This window comes from Rhinoderma darwinii (assembly GCF_050947455.1).
Source record: "Rhinoderma darwinii isolate aRhiDar2 chromosome 5 unlocalized genomic scaffold, aRhiDar2.hap1 SUPER_5_unloc_55, whole genome shotgun sequence".
NCBI lineage: Eukaryota > Metazoa > Chordata > Amphibia > Anura > Rhinodermatidae > Rhinoderma > Rhinoderma darwinii.
In genome coordinates this window covers 887,736-906,403 of record NW_027461815.1, presented here as the reverse complement: position 1 = coordinate 906,403, position 18,668 = coordinate 887,736, and the positions used below count along the sequence as shown (strand labels likewise).

Below are 18,668 nucleotides of genomic sequence, written 5' to 3'. Positions count from 1 at the left end.
GAGCCACAGCAGACTGATAGGAGAACTGTAGACAGGAGCCACAGCAGACTCATAGGAGAACTGTAGACAGGAGCCACAGCAGACTGATAGGAGAACTGTAGACCGGAGCCACAGCAGACCCATAGGAGAACTGTAGACAGCAGACTCATAGAACTGTAGACAGGAGCCATAGCAGACTCATAGGAGAACTGTAGACAGGAGCCACAGCAGACTGATAGGAGAACTGTAGACCGGAGCCACAGCAGACCCATAGGAGAACTGTAGACAGCAGACTCATAGAACTGTAGACAGGAGCCATAGCAGACTCATAGGAGAACTGTAGACAGGAGCCACAGCAGACTGATGGGAGAACTGTAGACCGGAGCCATAGCAGACCCATAGGAGAACTATAGACAGCAGACTCATAGAACTGTAGACAGGAGCCACAGCAGACTGATAGGAAAACTGTAGACAGGAGCCACTGCAGACTCCTAGGACAACTGTAGACAGGAGCCACAGCAGACTCATAGGAGAACTGTAGACAGGAGCCACAGCAGACTCATAGGAGAACTGTAGACAGGAGCCACAGCAGACTGATAGGAGAACTGTAGACAGGAGCCACAGCAGACTGATAGGAGAACTGTAGACAGGAGCCACAGCAGACTGATAGGAGAACTGTAGACAGGAGCCACAGCAGACTCATAGGAGAACTGTAGACAGGAGCCACAGCAGACTCATAGGAGAACTGTAGACAGTGTCACATTGGGTTCATGGACCCACTGGGCCGTACCTCCTTGGCAGTAAGGCAGATGGCCAACAGCGCGCAGGTCACAGTCCACAGTTCGTATAAGGTACCTGTGGCAGCTCGGACAGTAGCAAGGCAGGCTCGGCTGGGACTAGGCAGCGGGTAGAGGACAGGTGTAGATACAACACAGCACGACTACAGCATAGCACAGCATGGCACTAGAACAGGATAGCATGGGATACGGGATACAGGAACTGGGAACACTGGAACTGGAAAACACTAGGAGACCATTAGCTTAGACAAACTAGGATATGACAAACAACGCTCAGGCATAGAAGCATGGGGCTGGATCCCTCTTATAGTCCAGGCACTAATGGGCTGATTAAAACAAAGTTCTGTGTGCGCACTGCCCCTTTAAGAGCAGGCACGAGCGTGCACGCACACCCTACGGGACCCGGCCGAGGTGAGTGGAGTGAGCGCTGGCGTCTCCTGGAGGAGGAGACTGGGGCCAGCGCTCGCCGACCCATAGCTGTGGCCTTTAGGGGAAGAGTGAACCTGATGGACCGCAGCCACGGACATTATAGACAGGAGCCACAGCAGACTCATAGGAGAACTGTAGACAGGAGCCACAGTAGGGACACAGAAGAAAAGCATCAACATAGTAGACCATGGCACTTGACCCGTTGAAAGTAAAAAATTATTTTAATTGAATTCAAAATATACCCTGAATGTTTCAACATTTATTTCTGACATATACCACAGTAAATAAGGTATGCCGACGTTTCGCTCTTGCCAGGGCCTTTTTTAAGACCGTGACCTGTGGTATTGTATGGAATAATGAACAGAGGATAGGACTTGTAACCATACAAAAGCAGGACTCAACAGAAGAAAGGCAGACAGAAGCCAAAGAATTCACAGCAGAGCCACAGGAGAAATGTTTACAGGAGCCACGCAAGAGGTACCGGAAAAATAAAAATGGTAACCACGGCTAAGGCAGACAGGAAAAACAGAGAGAAGCCACAGAAGAGTCACAGGAGAAATGTAGATAGGAGTAACGGCAGAGTCACAGTATAAATACAGACCAGAGCCGAATCACAGCAGAAACATAGATATGAGCTGCGGCAGATTTATAGCAGAAATGTAGACAGGAGCCACAAGAGAAACGTAGACAGGAGCCATGGCAGAAACACAGACAAAAGCCACAACACAGTCACAGTAAAAGTGAAGACAGGAGCCACGGCAGAATCGTAAAAGAAGCACAGACAGATGCCACCGCAGAGTCAAAGTAGTAATACAGGGAGAAGACATAGCAGAGTCACAGGAGAAATGTAGACAAGAGCCAGGGCAGAGTCACAGAGTAAATACAGACAGGAGCCACGGCAGAGTCGGAGTAAATACAGACAGGAGCCACGGCAGAGTCACAGAGTAATCACAGACAGGAGCCAAGACAGAGTCACAGATTAAACACAGACAGGAGCCACGGCAGTCACAGAGTAATCACAGACAGGAGCCACGGCAGAGTCACAGATAAAACACAGGAGCCACGGCAGTCACAGAGTAATCACAGACAGGGGCCACAGCAGTCACGCCTGATGGCAGATGTTGTGAAAAGTAGGATCAAACATTAGATTTTTTTGTTCCTGTGAGAGATAAGCCATTGCCAGTAATTCCCGTCAGCTGACAGCTAATGTACATGTGTGGGCAGCCATAGAGTCATGGCATCCACATAGGCCAGAGCCACTGCAGTCACAGACCCTGGCGCGATCTGAGGGGTGCAGTGTGTCTAGTATAGAAAGAGGGGTTCTCCAGAACCGGCACCTCTGTCCCTGCCGCTGCATTAAAGGATGGGGTGTCCCGGGGATAGCGCCTATGTGCATATTCTCAGCTTCGCTATCCCCAGGGCTGTGATGAAGCTGAAAATGGCCATATCTGCTGTTTGGTATTTTATGAAGAAGTGTCAGGGGAAGACTATTTAGGATGCACACAGTGGAGGATTAAGTGACCATAGGCCCAAGGCTGTTCCCCAAACTTGGGCCCCCCTTCTCCACCGCCGCCCTGCTGTGTCGTCTCTATAGTTGACACCACCTTTCTGTGCAAGTAGAGGTGTCCCAATTCCCCTTGTCAAAGGGCTGTGTCCCTACATACTGACAGTCTCCATCCATCGCTGACAGTATCACACAGTGTAGGGACACATCCTCCGGACAGGGGGAATGGTAACACCCATTTGTCTATTAGTCCTGAAGTACACAAAGACTTTTTGTGGAATACAAGGATTTCCTATAATAGACATGTCAGGAGAGGGGACAGCTCCTCTATAAATCTTGTGACTCAAAGGTGACTCTTCTCAGATTCTAGTCATTCTTTTTCTCTTTTCTTCTCCATCCAGTCCAGACCGTACCTCATAACGACTTCTCCCGGCTACCACCCATTTCTGTAGAATTTGCCACTCAGATGTCTTTGGCTCCTCACTTTTCCAACATTTCCGCACCTATAAACAAAGATAAAATTCTCATGGTGCCACACACTATGCCCCTAAATATAAGAGCACCATACACTGCACCCCTGAATATTATAATACCATACACTGTGCCCCTGAATACAAATGTGTCAAACACTGTAAAATAAAGAACCACACACACACCTCCCCCTGTAGATAGCGCCACTCACAATTCCCCCTGTAGATAGTGCCATTCAAAATGTCCCCTATAGATAGCGCCCCATATAGAGCCCCCCTGTAGATAGTACCCCTCATGGAGTCCCCTGTAGATAATATCCCTCAAAGCCCCCAGTAGATAATTCCCCTCAGAGCCCCCTGTAGATAGTGCCCCACATAGAGCTCCCTATAGATAGCGTCCCTAACACTGTCCACTGAAAAAAAACAAATATTACGTACTCACCTGTCCCCATGCGATCCTCCAGCGACGCAGGCCTGTTATTTTTTTTGACCAGGCCACATCCAGCAGAATGATGCAGGCGGCGCAATGACGTCATTGTGCCGCCTACATCATTGGTAAAGCGCTGAATGGCGGGGCAGAGAACTGATGGTTCCTGTGCCTCTCCAGTGCTCGACTGATCAATTGTATCTGCATCCTAACTACATGGATACAATTGAGTACAGGGGACCGGTTCTGGGTCCGGCTTCTCCCCGGTTCTCTGAACCAACTGCAATTTTAACAATCGAATTGGGAGAACCAAGGCCATTCGGCTGAATCCCATCCCTGCATGGGGTCCCTGGGAGCCTCGGGCGGCTGCCCAAACCGCCCATATGATGATCCGCCATTGGTTACACGCATAGAACATCATAGAAGAGAAGTCATAAGAAGGCTTCAGGGTGGGGCCCGGGCCCTGATACCTCCACCGTAGCCAGAACACCGTGCAACTCCCATCATCCTCTCTGTTTCACTAACATAATTACTACAACAAATAGAAGATTTTAAAGTAAAATCTAAACTCAGCCGTACGCGAGGAAATCAGGAGCGCGACGACCGCAGTCCTGTCTGTACGGTATTTCTCATACACCGCCATTTATGTTTTAATATGGTGACCAAAGGCGACAGAAAAAACGGAAACTGGAAGAGCAGCCATGTTGGTTGTCACTAAAACTGACGGCTGAACTTTATTATTGATAGAACGGGTAGAGGACATTACAGCGACGGAACAGGTGGCAGGTGTCGGGGGAAGGTAATGCTGGATACACGCAGGTGTCGGGGGAAGGTAATGCTGGATACACGCAGGTGGGGGGGAAGGTAATGCTGGATACACGCAGGTGGGGGGGAAGGTAATGCTGGATACATGCAGGTGGGGGGGAAGATAATACTGGATGCACGCAGGTGGGGGGGAGGTAATGCTGGATGCACGCAGGTGGGGGGGGGAAGGTAATGCTGGATACACCCAGGTGTGGGGGGAAGGTAATGCTGGATACACCCAGGTGTGGGGGGAAGGTAATGCTGGATACACCCAGGTGTGGGGGGAAGGTAATGCTGGATGCACGCAGGTGGGGGGGAAGGTAATGCTGGATACACCCAGGTGTGGGGGGAAGGTAATGCTGGATACACCCAGGTGTGGGGGGAAGGTAATGCTGGATGCACGCAGGTGGGGGGGAAGGTAATGCTGGATACACCCAGGTGTGGGGGGAAGGTAATGCTGGATGCACGCAGGTGTGGGGGAAGGTAATGCTGGATACACGCAGGTGTGGGGGGGAAGGTAATGCTTGATGCACGCAGGTGGGGGGGAAGGTAATGCTGGATGCACGCAGGTGGGGGGGGGAGGTAATGCTGGATACACCCAGGTCTGGGGGAAGGTAATGCTGGATACACGCAGGTGTGGGGGGAAGGTAATGCTGGATACACGCAGGTGGGGGGGGGAGGTAATGCTGGATACACCCAGGTCTGGGGGAAGGTAATGCTGGATACACGCAGGTGTGGGGGGAAGGTAATGCTGGATACACGCAGGTGTGGGGGGAAGGTAATGCTGGATACACGCAGGTGTGGGGGGAAGGTAATGCTGGATACACCCAGGTGTGGGGGGAAGGTAATGCTTGATGCACGCAGGTGGGGGGGAAGGTAATGCTGGATGCACGCAGGTGGGGGGGGAGGTAATGCTGGATACACCCAGGTCTGGGGGAAGGTAATGCTGGATACACGCAGGTGTGGGGGGAAGGTAATGCTGGATACACGCAGGTGTGGGGGGAAGGTAATGCTGGATACACGCAGGTGTGGGGGGAAGGTAATGCTGGATACACCCAGGTGTGGGGGGAAGGTAATGCTGGATACACGCAGGTGGGAGGGGAAGGTAATGCTGGATGCACGCAGGTGGGGGGGGAAGGTAATACTGGATGCACGCAGGTGGGGGGGAGGTAATGCTGGATGCACGCAGGTGAGGGGGAAGGTAATGCTGGATGCACGCAGGTGGGGGGAAGGTAATGCTGGATGCACGCAGGTGGGGGGGAAGGTAATGCTGGATGCACGCAGGTGGGGGGGGGGGGGAGGTAATGCTGGATACACCCAGGTCTGGGGGAAGGTAATGCTGGATACACGCAGGTGTGGGGGGAAGGTAATGCTGGATACACGCAGGTGGGAGGGGAAGGTAATGCTGGATACACCCAGGTCTGGGGGAAGGTAATGCTGGATACACGCATGTGGGGGGGAAGGTAATGCTGGATACACGCAGGTGGGGGGAAGGTAATACTGGATACACGCAGGTGTGGGGGGAAGGTAATGCTGGATACACCCAGGTGTGGGGGGAAGGTAATGCTGGATACACGCAGGTTAGGGGGGAAGGTAATGCTGGATGCACGCAGGTGGGAGGGGAAGGTAATGCTGGATACACGTAGGTTAGGGGGGAAGGTAATGCTGGATGCACGCAGGTGGGAGGGGAAGGTAATGCTGGATACACGCAGGTTAGGGGGGAAGGTAATGCTGGATGCATGCAGGTGGGAGGGGAAGGTAATCCTGGATACACGCAGGTGTGAGGGGTTGGTAATGCTGGTTGCACACAGGTGCAATGGAAGGTATTGCTGCTTACACACAGGTGTAGGGGAAGGTAATGTTGGTTGCACACAGGTGAGGTGGAAGGTATTGCTGGGTGCAGACAGGTGTAGGGGGAAGGTAATGCTGGATACACGCAGGTGTGAGGGGAAGGTAATGCTTGATACACGCAGTTGTGGGGGGAAGGTAATGCTGGATACACGCAGGTGTGGGGGAAGGTAATGTTGGTTGCACACAGGTGAGGTGGAAGGTATTGCTGGGTGCACACAGATGTGAGAGGAAGGTATTGCTGGTTGTACACAGGTGTAGGGGGGAAGATAATGTGGTTGCACACAGGTGAGGAAGGTATTGCGGGGTGCACACAGGTGAGGTGGAAGGTATTGCTGGGTGCACACAGGTGTGAGAGGAAGGTAATGCTGGTTGTACACAGGTGTAGGGGGAAGGTAATTTTGGTTGCACACAGGTGAGAGGAAGGTATTGCGGGGTGCACACGGGTGTTGGGGAAGGTATTGCTGGTTGTACACAGGTGTAGGGGAAAGGTAATGTTGGTTGCACACAGGTGAGGGGGAAGGTATTGTTGGTTGCACACAGGTGAGGGGGAAGGTAATTTTGGTTGCACACAGGTGTGGGGGGGGAGGTAATGTTGGTTGCACACAGGTGGGGGGAGGTAATGTTGGTTGCACACAGGTGTGGGGGGAAGGTAATGTTGGTTGCACACAGGTGTGGGGGGAAGGTAATGTTGGTTCCACACAGGTGAGGGGGAAGGTATTGTTGGTTGCATACAGGTGAGGGGGAAGGTAATGTTGGTTGCACACAGGTGAGGGGGCAGGTATTGCTAATTGTACACAGGTGTGGGGGGGGAAGGTATTGCTGGGTGCACACAGGTGAGGGGGAAGGTAATATTGCTTGCACACATGTGTGGTAGAAGGTATTGCTGGTTGTACACAGCTGTAGGGGGAAGGTAATGTTGGTTGCACACAGGTAAGGGGGAAGGTATTGCTGGGTGCACACAGGTGTGAGAGGAAGGTATTGCTAATTGTATACAGATGTGGGGGGGAAGGTATTGCTGGGTGCACACAGGTGAGGGGGAAGGTATTGCTGAGGTGCACACAGGCGAGGAGGAAGGTAATGCTGGGTGCACACAGGTGTTGGGGAAGGTAATGCTGGTTGCACACAGGTGAGGGGGAAGGTATTGCTGGGTGCACACAGGTGAGGGGGAAGGTATTGCTGGGTGCACACAGGTGAGGGGGAAGGTATTGCTGAGTGCACACAGGTGAGGGGGAAGGTATTGCTGAGTGCACACAGGTGAGGGGGAAGGTATTGCTGAGTGCACACAGGTGAGGGGGAAGGTATTGATGAGTGCACACAGGTGAAGGGGAAGGTATTGCTGAGTGCACACAGGTGAGGGGGAAGGTATTGCTGAGTGCACACAGGTGAGGGGGAAGGTATTGCTGAGTGCACACAGGTGAGGGGGAAGGTATTGCTGAGTGCACACAGGTGAGGGGGAAGGTATTGCTGAGTGCACACAGGTGAAGGGGAAGGTATTGCTGAGTGCACACAGGTGAGGGGGAAGGTATTGCTGGGTGCACACAGGTGTGGGGGAAGGTAATGTTGGTTGCACACAGGTGAGGGGGAAGGTATTGCTGGGTGCACACAGGTGTGGGGGAAGGTATTGCTGGGTGCACCCAGGTGAAGGGGAAGGTATTGCTGGGTGCACACAGGTGTGGGGGAAGGTAATGTTGGTTGCACACAGGTGAGGGGGAAGGTATTGCTGGGTGCACACAGGTGTGGGGGAAGGTAATGCTGGGTGCACACAGGTGTGGGGGAAGGTAATGTTGGTTGCACACAGGTGAGGGGGAAGGTATTGCTGGGTGCACTCGTAGAGAGCGGCAGATGCCGGGTGCAGTGGGGGAGGAGGGTGCAGGGCTGGGTCAGGCTCAGGAATGTCTCTGTATATGAGAGTTCCCAGTCTCTGCTCCTGGGTGGAGCTTTGTGTTTTCTCTTCCTGAGTTGGCAGAGACGGGAGATCCAGGAAAAGAGACGGAGAGAGACAGCTCCTCAGCCAAGGTAGGACCCTGCCCCTCACCCTGACCCCAGGGACCTCTGAGACATGTGCGACTGGTGACATGGGGGAGAAAGTTTCTTCGTGAGCTGAAAGTTTACTCCACACTGTACGGCCGCCGTTATACTCCACTCTATACTGTACGGCCGCCGTTATACTCCACTCTATACTGTACGGCCGCCGTTATACTCCACTCTATACAGTACGGCCGGCGTTATACTCCACTCTATACTGTACGGCCGGCGTTATACTCCACTCTATACTGTACGGCCGGCGTTCTACTCCACTCTATACTGTACGGCCGGCGTTCTACTCCACTCTATACTGTACGGCCGGCGTTCTACTCAATTCTATACTGTACGGCCGGCGTTATACTCCACTCTATACTGTACGGCCGGCGTTATACTCCACTCTATACTGTACGGCCGGCGTTATACTCCACTCTATACTGTACGGCCGGCGTTATACTCCACTCTATACTGTACGGCCGGCGTTATACTCCACTCTATACTGTACGGCCGGCGTTATACTCCACTCCACACTGTACGGCCGGCGTTATACTCCACTCTATACTGTACGACCGGCGTTATACTCCACTCTATACTGTACGACCGGCGTTATACTCCACTCTATACTGTACGGCCGGCGTTCTACTCCACTCTATACTGTACGGCCGGCGTTATACTCCACTCTATACTGTACGGCCGGCGTTATACTCCACTCCACACTGTACGGCCGGCGTTATACTCCACTCTATACTGTACGACCGGCGTTATACTCCACTCTATACTGTACGACCGGTGTTTCTACTCCACTCCACTCTACACTGTACGGCCGGCGTTCTACTCCACTCTACGGCCGGTGTTATACTCTACACTGTGCGGCCGGTGTTCTACTCCACTCCATACTGTACGGCCGGCGTTATACTCCACTCTACACTGTACGGCCGGCGTTATACTCCACTCTATACTGTATGGCCGCGTTATACTCCACTCTACGGTCGGCGTTATACTCCACTCTATACTGTACGGCCGCGTTATACTCTACTCTACGCTGTACGGCCGCGTTATACTCCACTCTACGCTGTACGGCCGCGTTATACTCCACTCTACGCTGTACGGCCGGCGTTATACTCCACTCTACGCTGTACGGCCGCCGTTATACTCCACTCTGCGCTGTACGGCCGCCGTTATACTCCACTCTGCGCTGTACGGCCGTCGTTATTCTCCACTCTGCGCTGTACGGCCGCCGTTATACTCCACTCTGCGCTGTACGGCCGCCGTTATACTCCACTCTGCGCTGTACGGCCGCCGTTATACTCCACTCTGCGCTGTACGGCCGCCGTTATACTCCACTCTGCGCTGTACGGCCGCCGTTATACTCCACTCTGCGCTGTACGGCCGTCGTTATACTCCACTCTGCGCTGTACGGCCGCCGTTATACTCCACTCTGCGCTGTACGGCCGCCGTTATACTCCACTCTGCGCTGTACGGCCGCCGTTCTACTCCACTCTACGCTGTACGGCCGCCGTTCTACTCCACTCTACGCTGTACGGCCGCCGTTCTACTCCACTCTATGCTGTACGGCCGCCGTTCTACTCCACTCTACGCTGTACGGCCGCCGTTCTACTCCACTCTACGCTGTACGGCCGCCGTTCTACTCCACTCTACGCTGTACGGCCGCCGTTCTACTCCACTCTACGCTGTACGGCCGCCGTTCTACTCCACTCTACGCTGTACGGCCGCCGTTCTACTCCACTCTACGCTGTACGGCCGCCGTTCTACTCCACTCTACGCTGTACGGCCGCCGTTATACTCCACTCTATGCTGTACGGCCGCCGTTATACTCCACTCTATGCTGTACGGCCGGCGTTATACTCCACTCTATGCTGTACGGCCGGCGTTATACTCCACTCTATACTGTACGGCCGGCGTTCTACTCCACTCTATACTGTACGGCCGGCGTTATACTCCACTCTATACTGTACGGCCGGCGTTATACTCCACTCTATACTGTACGGCCGCCGTTATACTCCACTCTATACTGTACGGCCGCCGTTATACTCCACTCTATACTGTACGGCCGGCGTTCTACTCCACTCTATGCTGTACGGCCGCCGTTATACTCCACTCTACGCTGTACGGCCGCCGTTATACTCCACTCTATGCTGTACGGCCGCCGTTATACTCCACTCTATACTGTACGGCCGGCGTTATACTCCACTCTATACTGTACGGCCGCCGTTATACTCCACTCTATACTGTACGGCCGCCGTTATACTCCACTCTATACTGTACGGCCGGTGTTATACTCCACTCCACACTGTATGGCCCGCGCTCTGCTCCACGCGGTACGGCCGGCGTTCTGCTCCACGCGGTTCGGCCGGCGTTATACTTTGGCTCATAGTTTATTAGCTGCAGGAAATCCTGACCGATCTCCGGTGACTTTGAGAACTTACATGTTGATCCTGTAGTTTTTCAGGACTGGAAGGCCGGACGGTTATTAGATTGTCAGCTCTTCATGCTGTCTAGTATAGTGTCGGAGTTATACTGTACACCGATCAGACATAACATAATACCTCTGCCAGGTGAAGTGAATGAGTGATTATTTGGTTACAATGGCGACTGACAAGGGGGGGGGGGTATATTGGGGGGGGGGTGATATATTCGGCAGCAGGTGATCAGTCAGTTCATGAAGATGTCCGAAGCTGAAAAAATGTGTAAAGATCTGAGAGACTGAGAAGGGACAAATTTGATTTCTAGACAACCGGGTCATCTCCAGAACAGTCGGTCTTGTGTGTGTGAGCGGGTGTTCCCGGTCTTGTGTGTGTGAGGGGGTGTTCCCGGCCTTGTGGGGGTTATTCCCGACGCTGTGTGTGTGGGGGGGTATTCCCGGTGGTGTGTGGGGGGTATTCCCGGACTTGTGGGGGGGTATTCCCAGTGTTGTGTGTGTGTGGGGGGGGGGGGGTATTCCCGGTGTGTGTGTGTGTGTGGGGGGGGGTATTCCCGGTGTTTTGTGTGGGGGGTATTCCCGGTGTTTTGTGTGGGGGGGGGTATTCCCGGTGTTGTGTGTGTGGGGGGGTATTCCCGGTGTTTTGTGTGTGTGTGTGTGGGGGGGGGGGTATTCCCTGTGTGTGTGTGTGTGTGTGGGGGGGGGGGGGTATTCCCGGTGTTGTGTGGGGGGTATTCCTGGACTTGTGGGGGGGGGTATTCCCAGTGTTGTGTGTGTGTGGGGGGGGTATTCCCGGTGTTGTGTGGGGGGTATTCCTGGACTTGTGGGGGGGGGCATTCCCGGTGTTGTGTGTGTGTGTGGGGGGGGTATTCCCGGTGTGTGGGGGGTATTCCCGGTGTTTGTGTGGGGGGGGTATTCCCGGTGTGTGTGTGTGGGGGGGGGTATTCCCGGTGTGTGTGTGTGTGTGTGTGTGTGTGTGTGTGGGGGGGGTATTCCCGGTGTTTGTGTGGGGGGGGGGGTATTCCCGGTGTGTGTGTGTGTGTGGGTGTGGGGGGGTATTCCCGGTGTGTGTGTGTGTGTGGGGGGGGTATTCCCGGTGTTTTGTGTGTGGGGGGGTATTCCCGGTGTTGTGTGTGTGTGGGGGGGTATTCCCTGTGTGTGTGTGGGGGGGGGGGTATTCCCGGTGTTGTGTGGGGGGTATTCCTGGACTTGTGGGGGGGGGGCATTCCCGGTGTTGTGTGTGTGTGGGGGGGGTATTCCCGGTGTGTGGGGGGTATTCCCGGTGTTTGTGTGGGGGGGGGTATTCCCGGTGTTTGTGTGGGGGGGTATTCCCGGTGTTTGTGTGGGGGGGTATTCCCGGTGTTTTGTGGGGGGTATTCCTGGACTTGTGGGGGGGTATTCCCGGTGTGTGTGTGTGTGTGTGTGCGGGGTATTCCCGGTGTGTGGGGGGGGGGGTATTCCCGGTGTGTGTGTGTGTGGGGGGGGGGTATTCCCGGTGTTGTGTGTGTGTGGGGAGTCTTCCCGGACTTGTGGGGGGGTATTCCCAGTGTTGTGTGTGTGGGGGGGTATTCCCGGTGTTTTGTGTGTGTGTGTGTGTGTGGCGGGGTATTCCTGGACTTGTGGGGGGTATTCCCAGTGTTGTGTGTGGGGGGGGGGGGTATTCCCGGTGTTTTGTGTGTGTGTGGGGGGGTATTCCCGGTGTGTGTGTGTGTGTGTGTGTGTGGGGGGGGGGTATTCCCGGTGTGTGTGTGTGTGTGTGTGTGGTATTCCCGGTGTTGTGGGGGGGGTATTCCCAGTGTTGTGTGTGGGGGGGGGGTATTCCCGGTGTGTGTGTGTGGTGGGGTATTCCCGGTGTGTGTGTGTGTGTGGTATTCCAGTGTTGTGTGTGTGGGGGGGGGGGGGGGGGTATTCCCGGTGTTGTGTGTGTGTGTGTGGGGGGGGGGTATTTCCGGTGTTGTGTGTGTGTGTGTGGGGTATTTCCGGTGTTGTGTGTGTGTGGGGGGTATTTCCGGTGTTGTGTGTGTGTGTGGGGTATTTCCGGTGTTGTGTGTGTGGGGGGTATTCCCGGTGTTGTGTGTGGGGTATTTCCGGTGTTGTGTGTGTGTGTGGGGGGTATTTCCGGTGTTGTGTGTGTGTGGGGGGGGGGTATTTCCGGTGTTGTGTGTGTGTGGGGGGTATTTCCGGTGTTGTGTGTGTGTGGGGTATTCCCGGTGTTGTGTGTGTGTGTGGGGGGTATTCCCGGTGTTGTGTGTGTGTGTGGGGTATTTCCGGTGTTGTGTGTGTGTGTGTGTGGGGTATTTCCGGTGTTGTGTGTGTGTGTGTGTGTGGGGGGGGTATTTCCGGTGTTGTGTGTGTGTGTGTGTGGGGGGGGGGGGTATTTCCGGTGTTGTGTGTGTGGGGTATTTCCGGTGTTGTGTGTGTGTGTGTGTGGGGTATTTCCGGTGTTGTGTGTGTGTGTGTGTGTGTGTGTGGGGGGGGGGGTATTTCCGGTGTTGTGTGTGTGTGTGTGTGTGTGGGGGGGGGGGGGTATTTCCGGTGTTGTGTGTGTGGTGTGTGGGGGGTATTCCCGGTGTTGTGTGTGTGTGTGTGTGGGGGGGGGGGTATTTCCGGTGTTGTGTGTGTGTGGGGGGGGTATTTCCGGTGTTGTGTGTGTGTGTGTGTGGGGGGTATTCCCGGTGTTGTGTGTGTGTGGGGGGGTATTCCTGGTGTTGTGTGTGTGTGTGTGGGGGGGTATTCCTGGTGTTGTGTGTGTGTGTGTGGGGGGGTATTCCTGGTGTTGTGTGTGTGTGTGTGTGGGGGGGTATTCCTGGTGTTGTGTGTGTGGGGGGTATTCCCGGTGTTGTGGTGGTGTGGGGGGGGGGGGTATTCCCGGTCTTGTGTGGGGGAGTATTCCCGGTCTTGTGTGGGGGGTGTTCCCGGTGGTGTGGGGGGGGGGTATTCCTGGTGGTGTGGGGGGGTCTTCCCGGTCTTGTGGGGGGGTATTCCCGGTCTTGTGTGGGGGGTGTTGTGGGGGGGTATTCCCGGTGTTGTGGGGGGAGGGGTATTCCCGGTGTTGTGGGGGGGGGTATTCCCGGTATGCAGTCGTTGGTACCGACCAAAAGTGCTTCAAAACCGGATGACCGGCGACAGGGTGATGGGTGCACAAGGCTCATTGATGTGCGGGGGAGGGGAGGCCGTCTCGTCCGATCCCACAGAAGATCTCCTGCACCACAAATTACTGATAAAGTTACTGCGGCTCTGATAGAAAGGTGTCCGATCTCGCAGAGCGTCGCAGCTCGCTGTATATGGGGCTGTATAACTGCAGACCGGTCAGAGCGCCTGTGCCGACCTCGTCCACCACCGAGAGTGCCAACAATGGTCACGTGATCATCAGAACTGGAGCAATGGAAGAAGAGGCCGGGTCTGATGAATCACGTGTTACATCGTGTGGGCGGCCGGGAGCGTCACTTACCTGGGGAAGAGGTGGCAGCAGGATGCATTATGGGAAGAAGACGAGCCGGCGGGGGCAGGGTGGTGATCTGGACAATGTTCTGCTGGGAAACCTCGTGTCCTGACATTCATGTGGATGTGACACCCCCGACCTAAACATCACTGCAGACCCCCCTACATGGCAGCGGACAGAAATGCGTCGTTCTCCAGTTGTAAACCCTTTTGGCGCTCGCCGACCTCGTCTCTACATTATTTATAGAAATATCCTTGAAGATTGTCGTTTTTGAAGAAATGGGCTATGAATCCTGTGTAAAGGAGAAACTGTCTGTTGCCCATAGCAACCAATCACAGCACAGCTTTCTTGGTTTAAGAGTAGAATATGAAATGAAAGCTGCGCTGTGATTGGTTGCTATAGGCAACACTGACCGTTTCTCTTTTACACAGGTTTATAATCCCCCGTGTACGCGGTGACCGCGCTCCGGTGTCCTCGTATTGTGATCCTGTGTGACGAGGTCTCCTAAATGGCTCCCGGGAAGGAGTTATCCATCAGAAACGACCTGTCATAGTCACTCTGAGAAGTGCAGGACATGGTCTGCGGCGTGTCGCTCGCCTGGGGAAGGTTTCTCTTGGCGGCGTGGAGTGTGACCTCGACATACGCCGAAAACAAGAGTGTACGTGACCGACCTCGAGTGACCACAAAACGTGAGGAGAAATTTATCAGAGTGGTCAAAACGGGTCAGATACAAAACAGTCGGTCAGATCCGCGCTGCTGGGATGAAAACGCGGAGGAAAAACGTGTCAAACGCCGTGTTGTAGCCAGAGGTGTGAAGGGATGTGCTGCAGCCTGAGAACCGCTGCTCAGGTCCATGGTGGGCTATGAAGCACCGGACCCCTGGTCAGTAGGAGACGGGTATCTTCACGGGCGCCCATGTTTGACGGGTTCGGGTCCAAGAGGTGAAAGTTCATTGATCATGTGACCGGTGAGCGCATGTTTCCTGCCACAGCCCGCAGTCAGGCATGGAGGAGGGTCCGTTATGGTCGGGGGATGTTGCGGAGAAGGTGCGGTTGTTGACTTACTCAAAATGGAAGGAGTCCTGGACCTCCAGTGTGGCCACGCCGACCCTCCCAGAGCCCCGATTACAATGCAGCCCCTCCGGGATCATCTGGACGGGGATGAGATGCGCAGGTCACGACCCAAAATCACCTGCGGGAGTTTCTACAAGAGACGTGGCGGCAATCAGAGCTGAAGCCGTAGACAAGCGGCGGACGGAACGGCTGGCGTGAACCCCACTGTGATCACTGCGGAGGGGGAGACGGAGGAGCGGAGGGGGAGACGGAGGGGGAGGCGGAGGAGCGGAGGGGGAGGCGGAGGAGCGGAGGGGGAGGCGGAGGAGCGGGGGGGGGGGATCAAATCCTGTAATCAGTGTCCATGAGTATCGGGACGTTCACACGCAGTGGTTTGAGACATAAATCGGGTGTTTACGCCTCGAATTACGCCTGAAAAAAAGGCTCCATTACACCTCCAAACATCTGCCCGCTGCTTGCAATGGGTTTTACGGTGTTCTGTTCGCACGAGGTGTAATTCACGCGTCGCTGTCAAGATACGGCGCGTAAAATACGTGCAGGTCACTTGGGACGTTTTTGGAGGCGTTTTTGATCGACTCCATTGAAAAACCGCTCCAATAACGGCCGTAAAATACGCCGCGAAAAAACGAGAGTTGCTACAAAAAGTCTGAAAATCAGCTCCGTATTGTCAGACGTTTTTTTGCTCCCTGCGTGTGAATACGGCCCAAAACATCTAGAAACCGAAGTGATCCGGAGCCACCACAAACGTGTGTGTGTGTGTGTGTGTGTGTGTGTATATGTGTGTGTGTGTATATGTATATATATATATATATATATAGACCCCATGGAGTGGAGCGGGTGGTGTAGTACATGGGCACCGTGGCTGAGAGGTTTGTATGAACGTTGCTACTCTGTGGGCTCTGCTATGTGATGATCGTTCTGGTCTGGACGCTGTTATGTGGCTGCCACAATGATGGGGGTAGTTGTGTGTCTGGTTTTGGGACTTGTGGGCAGGTTATCTCTACTTCATTGACTGTGGCCCCTGAATGTCCGCTATCTGCCTCTATACAATCCTCTGTGGGGCCCAGAATCCAGACTGATACATTACCTGCACTGATACATTGTAACAAACTGACAGGACAGAAATCTCTGCTGCTGTTGCTGTAGGAGTTTGTCGACGCTGAACAGAATTGTAGCAAACCCTCAACTGGGTTGTGGACATAAGCAATTAATGTTTCCAATAACTGACTGCAAGCAGAGATCCTGCATGGTGTGGAATTGAAGCACGCGTGGCACTGAGATGTATGATTCACAGATATTGCTCGGGGCGACGTCCTGCGCGGCGCACACCATTAAACACGACTACTCTCCAGTGCTGCTGTTCTTTGCGTAATTCTCAGAATGGCGCACACATTGTATATCTGACGTTACGCCATACAGGACGCCGCCGCCTCATGTCGCTGTGCACGTCCCCCATTATAATGGAGCCACCACCAATCATTTATCAGCCTGCCCTCAATGCAGTATAACCTAACGCATCTCCCATAATGCTTTGCAAACCTGTTGAGCTCCTAATTTTCTTATTTCGGGGCCCCGTATAACCAGGGTATCCGGATACCGGGCGAGGGAGGTGCGGACCTGGAATTTCCACCATTGTGTTTTGAGCCTTCATCCTCCTCCAACTTTTTACAGTGCGGACGTGAATGGGTTAAGCCCGGGGACTGGTGTGACTAGTTTTGGGTGACGGGGTCCTCCATGATGAGGCGGCACTGGGCGGAAGTGAGCGGAGTATTACAATTTGGTTCCCAGGCGTGTGGGGGGAGGATGACTGTAGGACAGGTGATTACAATCTAATGTTCTCTGTTATCAGACATGTCAGGCTGGGGGAGGATGACTGTAGGACAGGTGATTACAATCTATTGTTCTCTGTTATCAGACATGTCAGGCTGGGAGAGGATGACTGTAGGACAGGTGATTACAATCTATTGTTCTCTGTTATCAGACATGTCAGGCAGGGGGGGGAGGATGACTGTAGGACAGGTGATTACAATCTATTGTTCTCTGTTATCAGACATGTCAGGCTGGGGGAGGATGACTGTAGGACAGGTGAATACAATCTATTGTTCTCTGTTATCAGACATGTCAGGCTGGGGGAGGATGACTGTAGGACAGGTGAATACAATCTATTGTTCTCTGTTATCAGACATGGCAGGCTGGGGGGAGGATGACTGTAGGACAGGTGAATATAATCTATTGTTCTCTGTTATCAGACATGTCAGGCTGGGGAGAGGATGACTGTAGGACAGGTGAATATAATCTATTGTTCTCGGTTATCAGACATGTCAGGCTGGGGGAGGATGACTGTAGGACAGGGGAATACAATCTATTGTTCTCTGTTATCAGACATGTCAGGCTGGGAGAGGATGACTGTAGGACAGGTGAATACAATCTATTGTTCTCGGTTATCAGACATGTCAGGCTGGGGGAGGATGACTGTAGGACAGGTGAATACAATCTATTGTTCTCTGTTATCAGACATGTCAGGCTGGGGGAGGATGACTGTAGGACAGGTGAATATAATCTATTGTTCTCGGTTATCAGACATGTCAGGCTGGGGGAGGATGACTGTAGGACAGGGAATACAATCTATTGTTCTCTGTTATCAGACATGGCAGGCTGGGGGAGGATGACTGTAGGCAGGGTAGGACAGGTGAATACAATCTATTGTCCCTGTTATCAGACATGTCAGGCTGGGGGAGGATGACTTAGGACAGGTGAATACAATCTATTGTTCTCTGTTATCAGACATGTCAGGCTGGGGGAGGATGACTGTAGGACAGGTGAATACAATCTATTGTTCTCTGTTATCAGACATGTCAGGCTGGGGGAGGATGACTGTAGGACAGGTGAATACAATCTATTGTTCTCTGTTATCAGACATGTCAGGCTGGGGGAGGATGACTGTAGGACAGGTGAATACAATCTATTGTTCTCTGTTATCAGACATGTCAGGCTGGGGGAGGATGACTGTAGGACAGGTGAATTACAATCTATTGTTCTCTGTTATCAGACATGTCAGGCTGGGGGAGGATGACTGTAGGACAGGTGAATACAATCTATGTTCTCTGTTATCAGACATGTCAGGCTGGGGAGGATGACTGTAGACAGGTGAATACAATCTATTGTTCTCTGTTATCAGACATGTCAGGCTGGGGAGGATGACTGTAGGACAGGTGAATACAATCTATTGTTCTCTGGTATCAGACATGTCAGGCTGGGGAGGATGACTGTAGGACAGGTGTATACAATCTATTGTTCTCTGTTATCAGACATGTCAGGCTGGGGGAGGATGACTGTATTCACCTGTCCTACAATCTATTGTTCTCTGTTATCAGACATGGCAGGCTGGGGAAGGATGACTGTAGGACAGGTGAATACAATCTACTGGTGC

At 53.5% G+C, this 18,668-nt stretch overlaps 1 protein-coding gene across 1 annotated transcript in view; it reads left to right on the top strand.

Moving 5' to 3' along the window:
• Window positions 1–8,202: 8,202 nt before the first annotated feature.
• FAM83H (family with sequence similarity 83 member H) overlaps window positions 8,203–18,668 on the top strand; it is a 45,373-nt gene continuing 34,907 nt past the window's right edge. The window contains exon 1 of the mRNA XM_075847649.1: window positions 8,203–8,277. The gene's annotated coding sequence lies outside the window, so the exon portion shown is untranslated. The remainder of the gene's footprint in view (window positions 8,278–18,668) is intronic.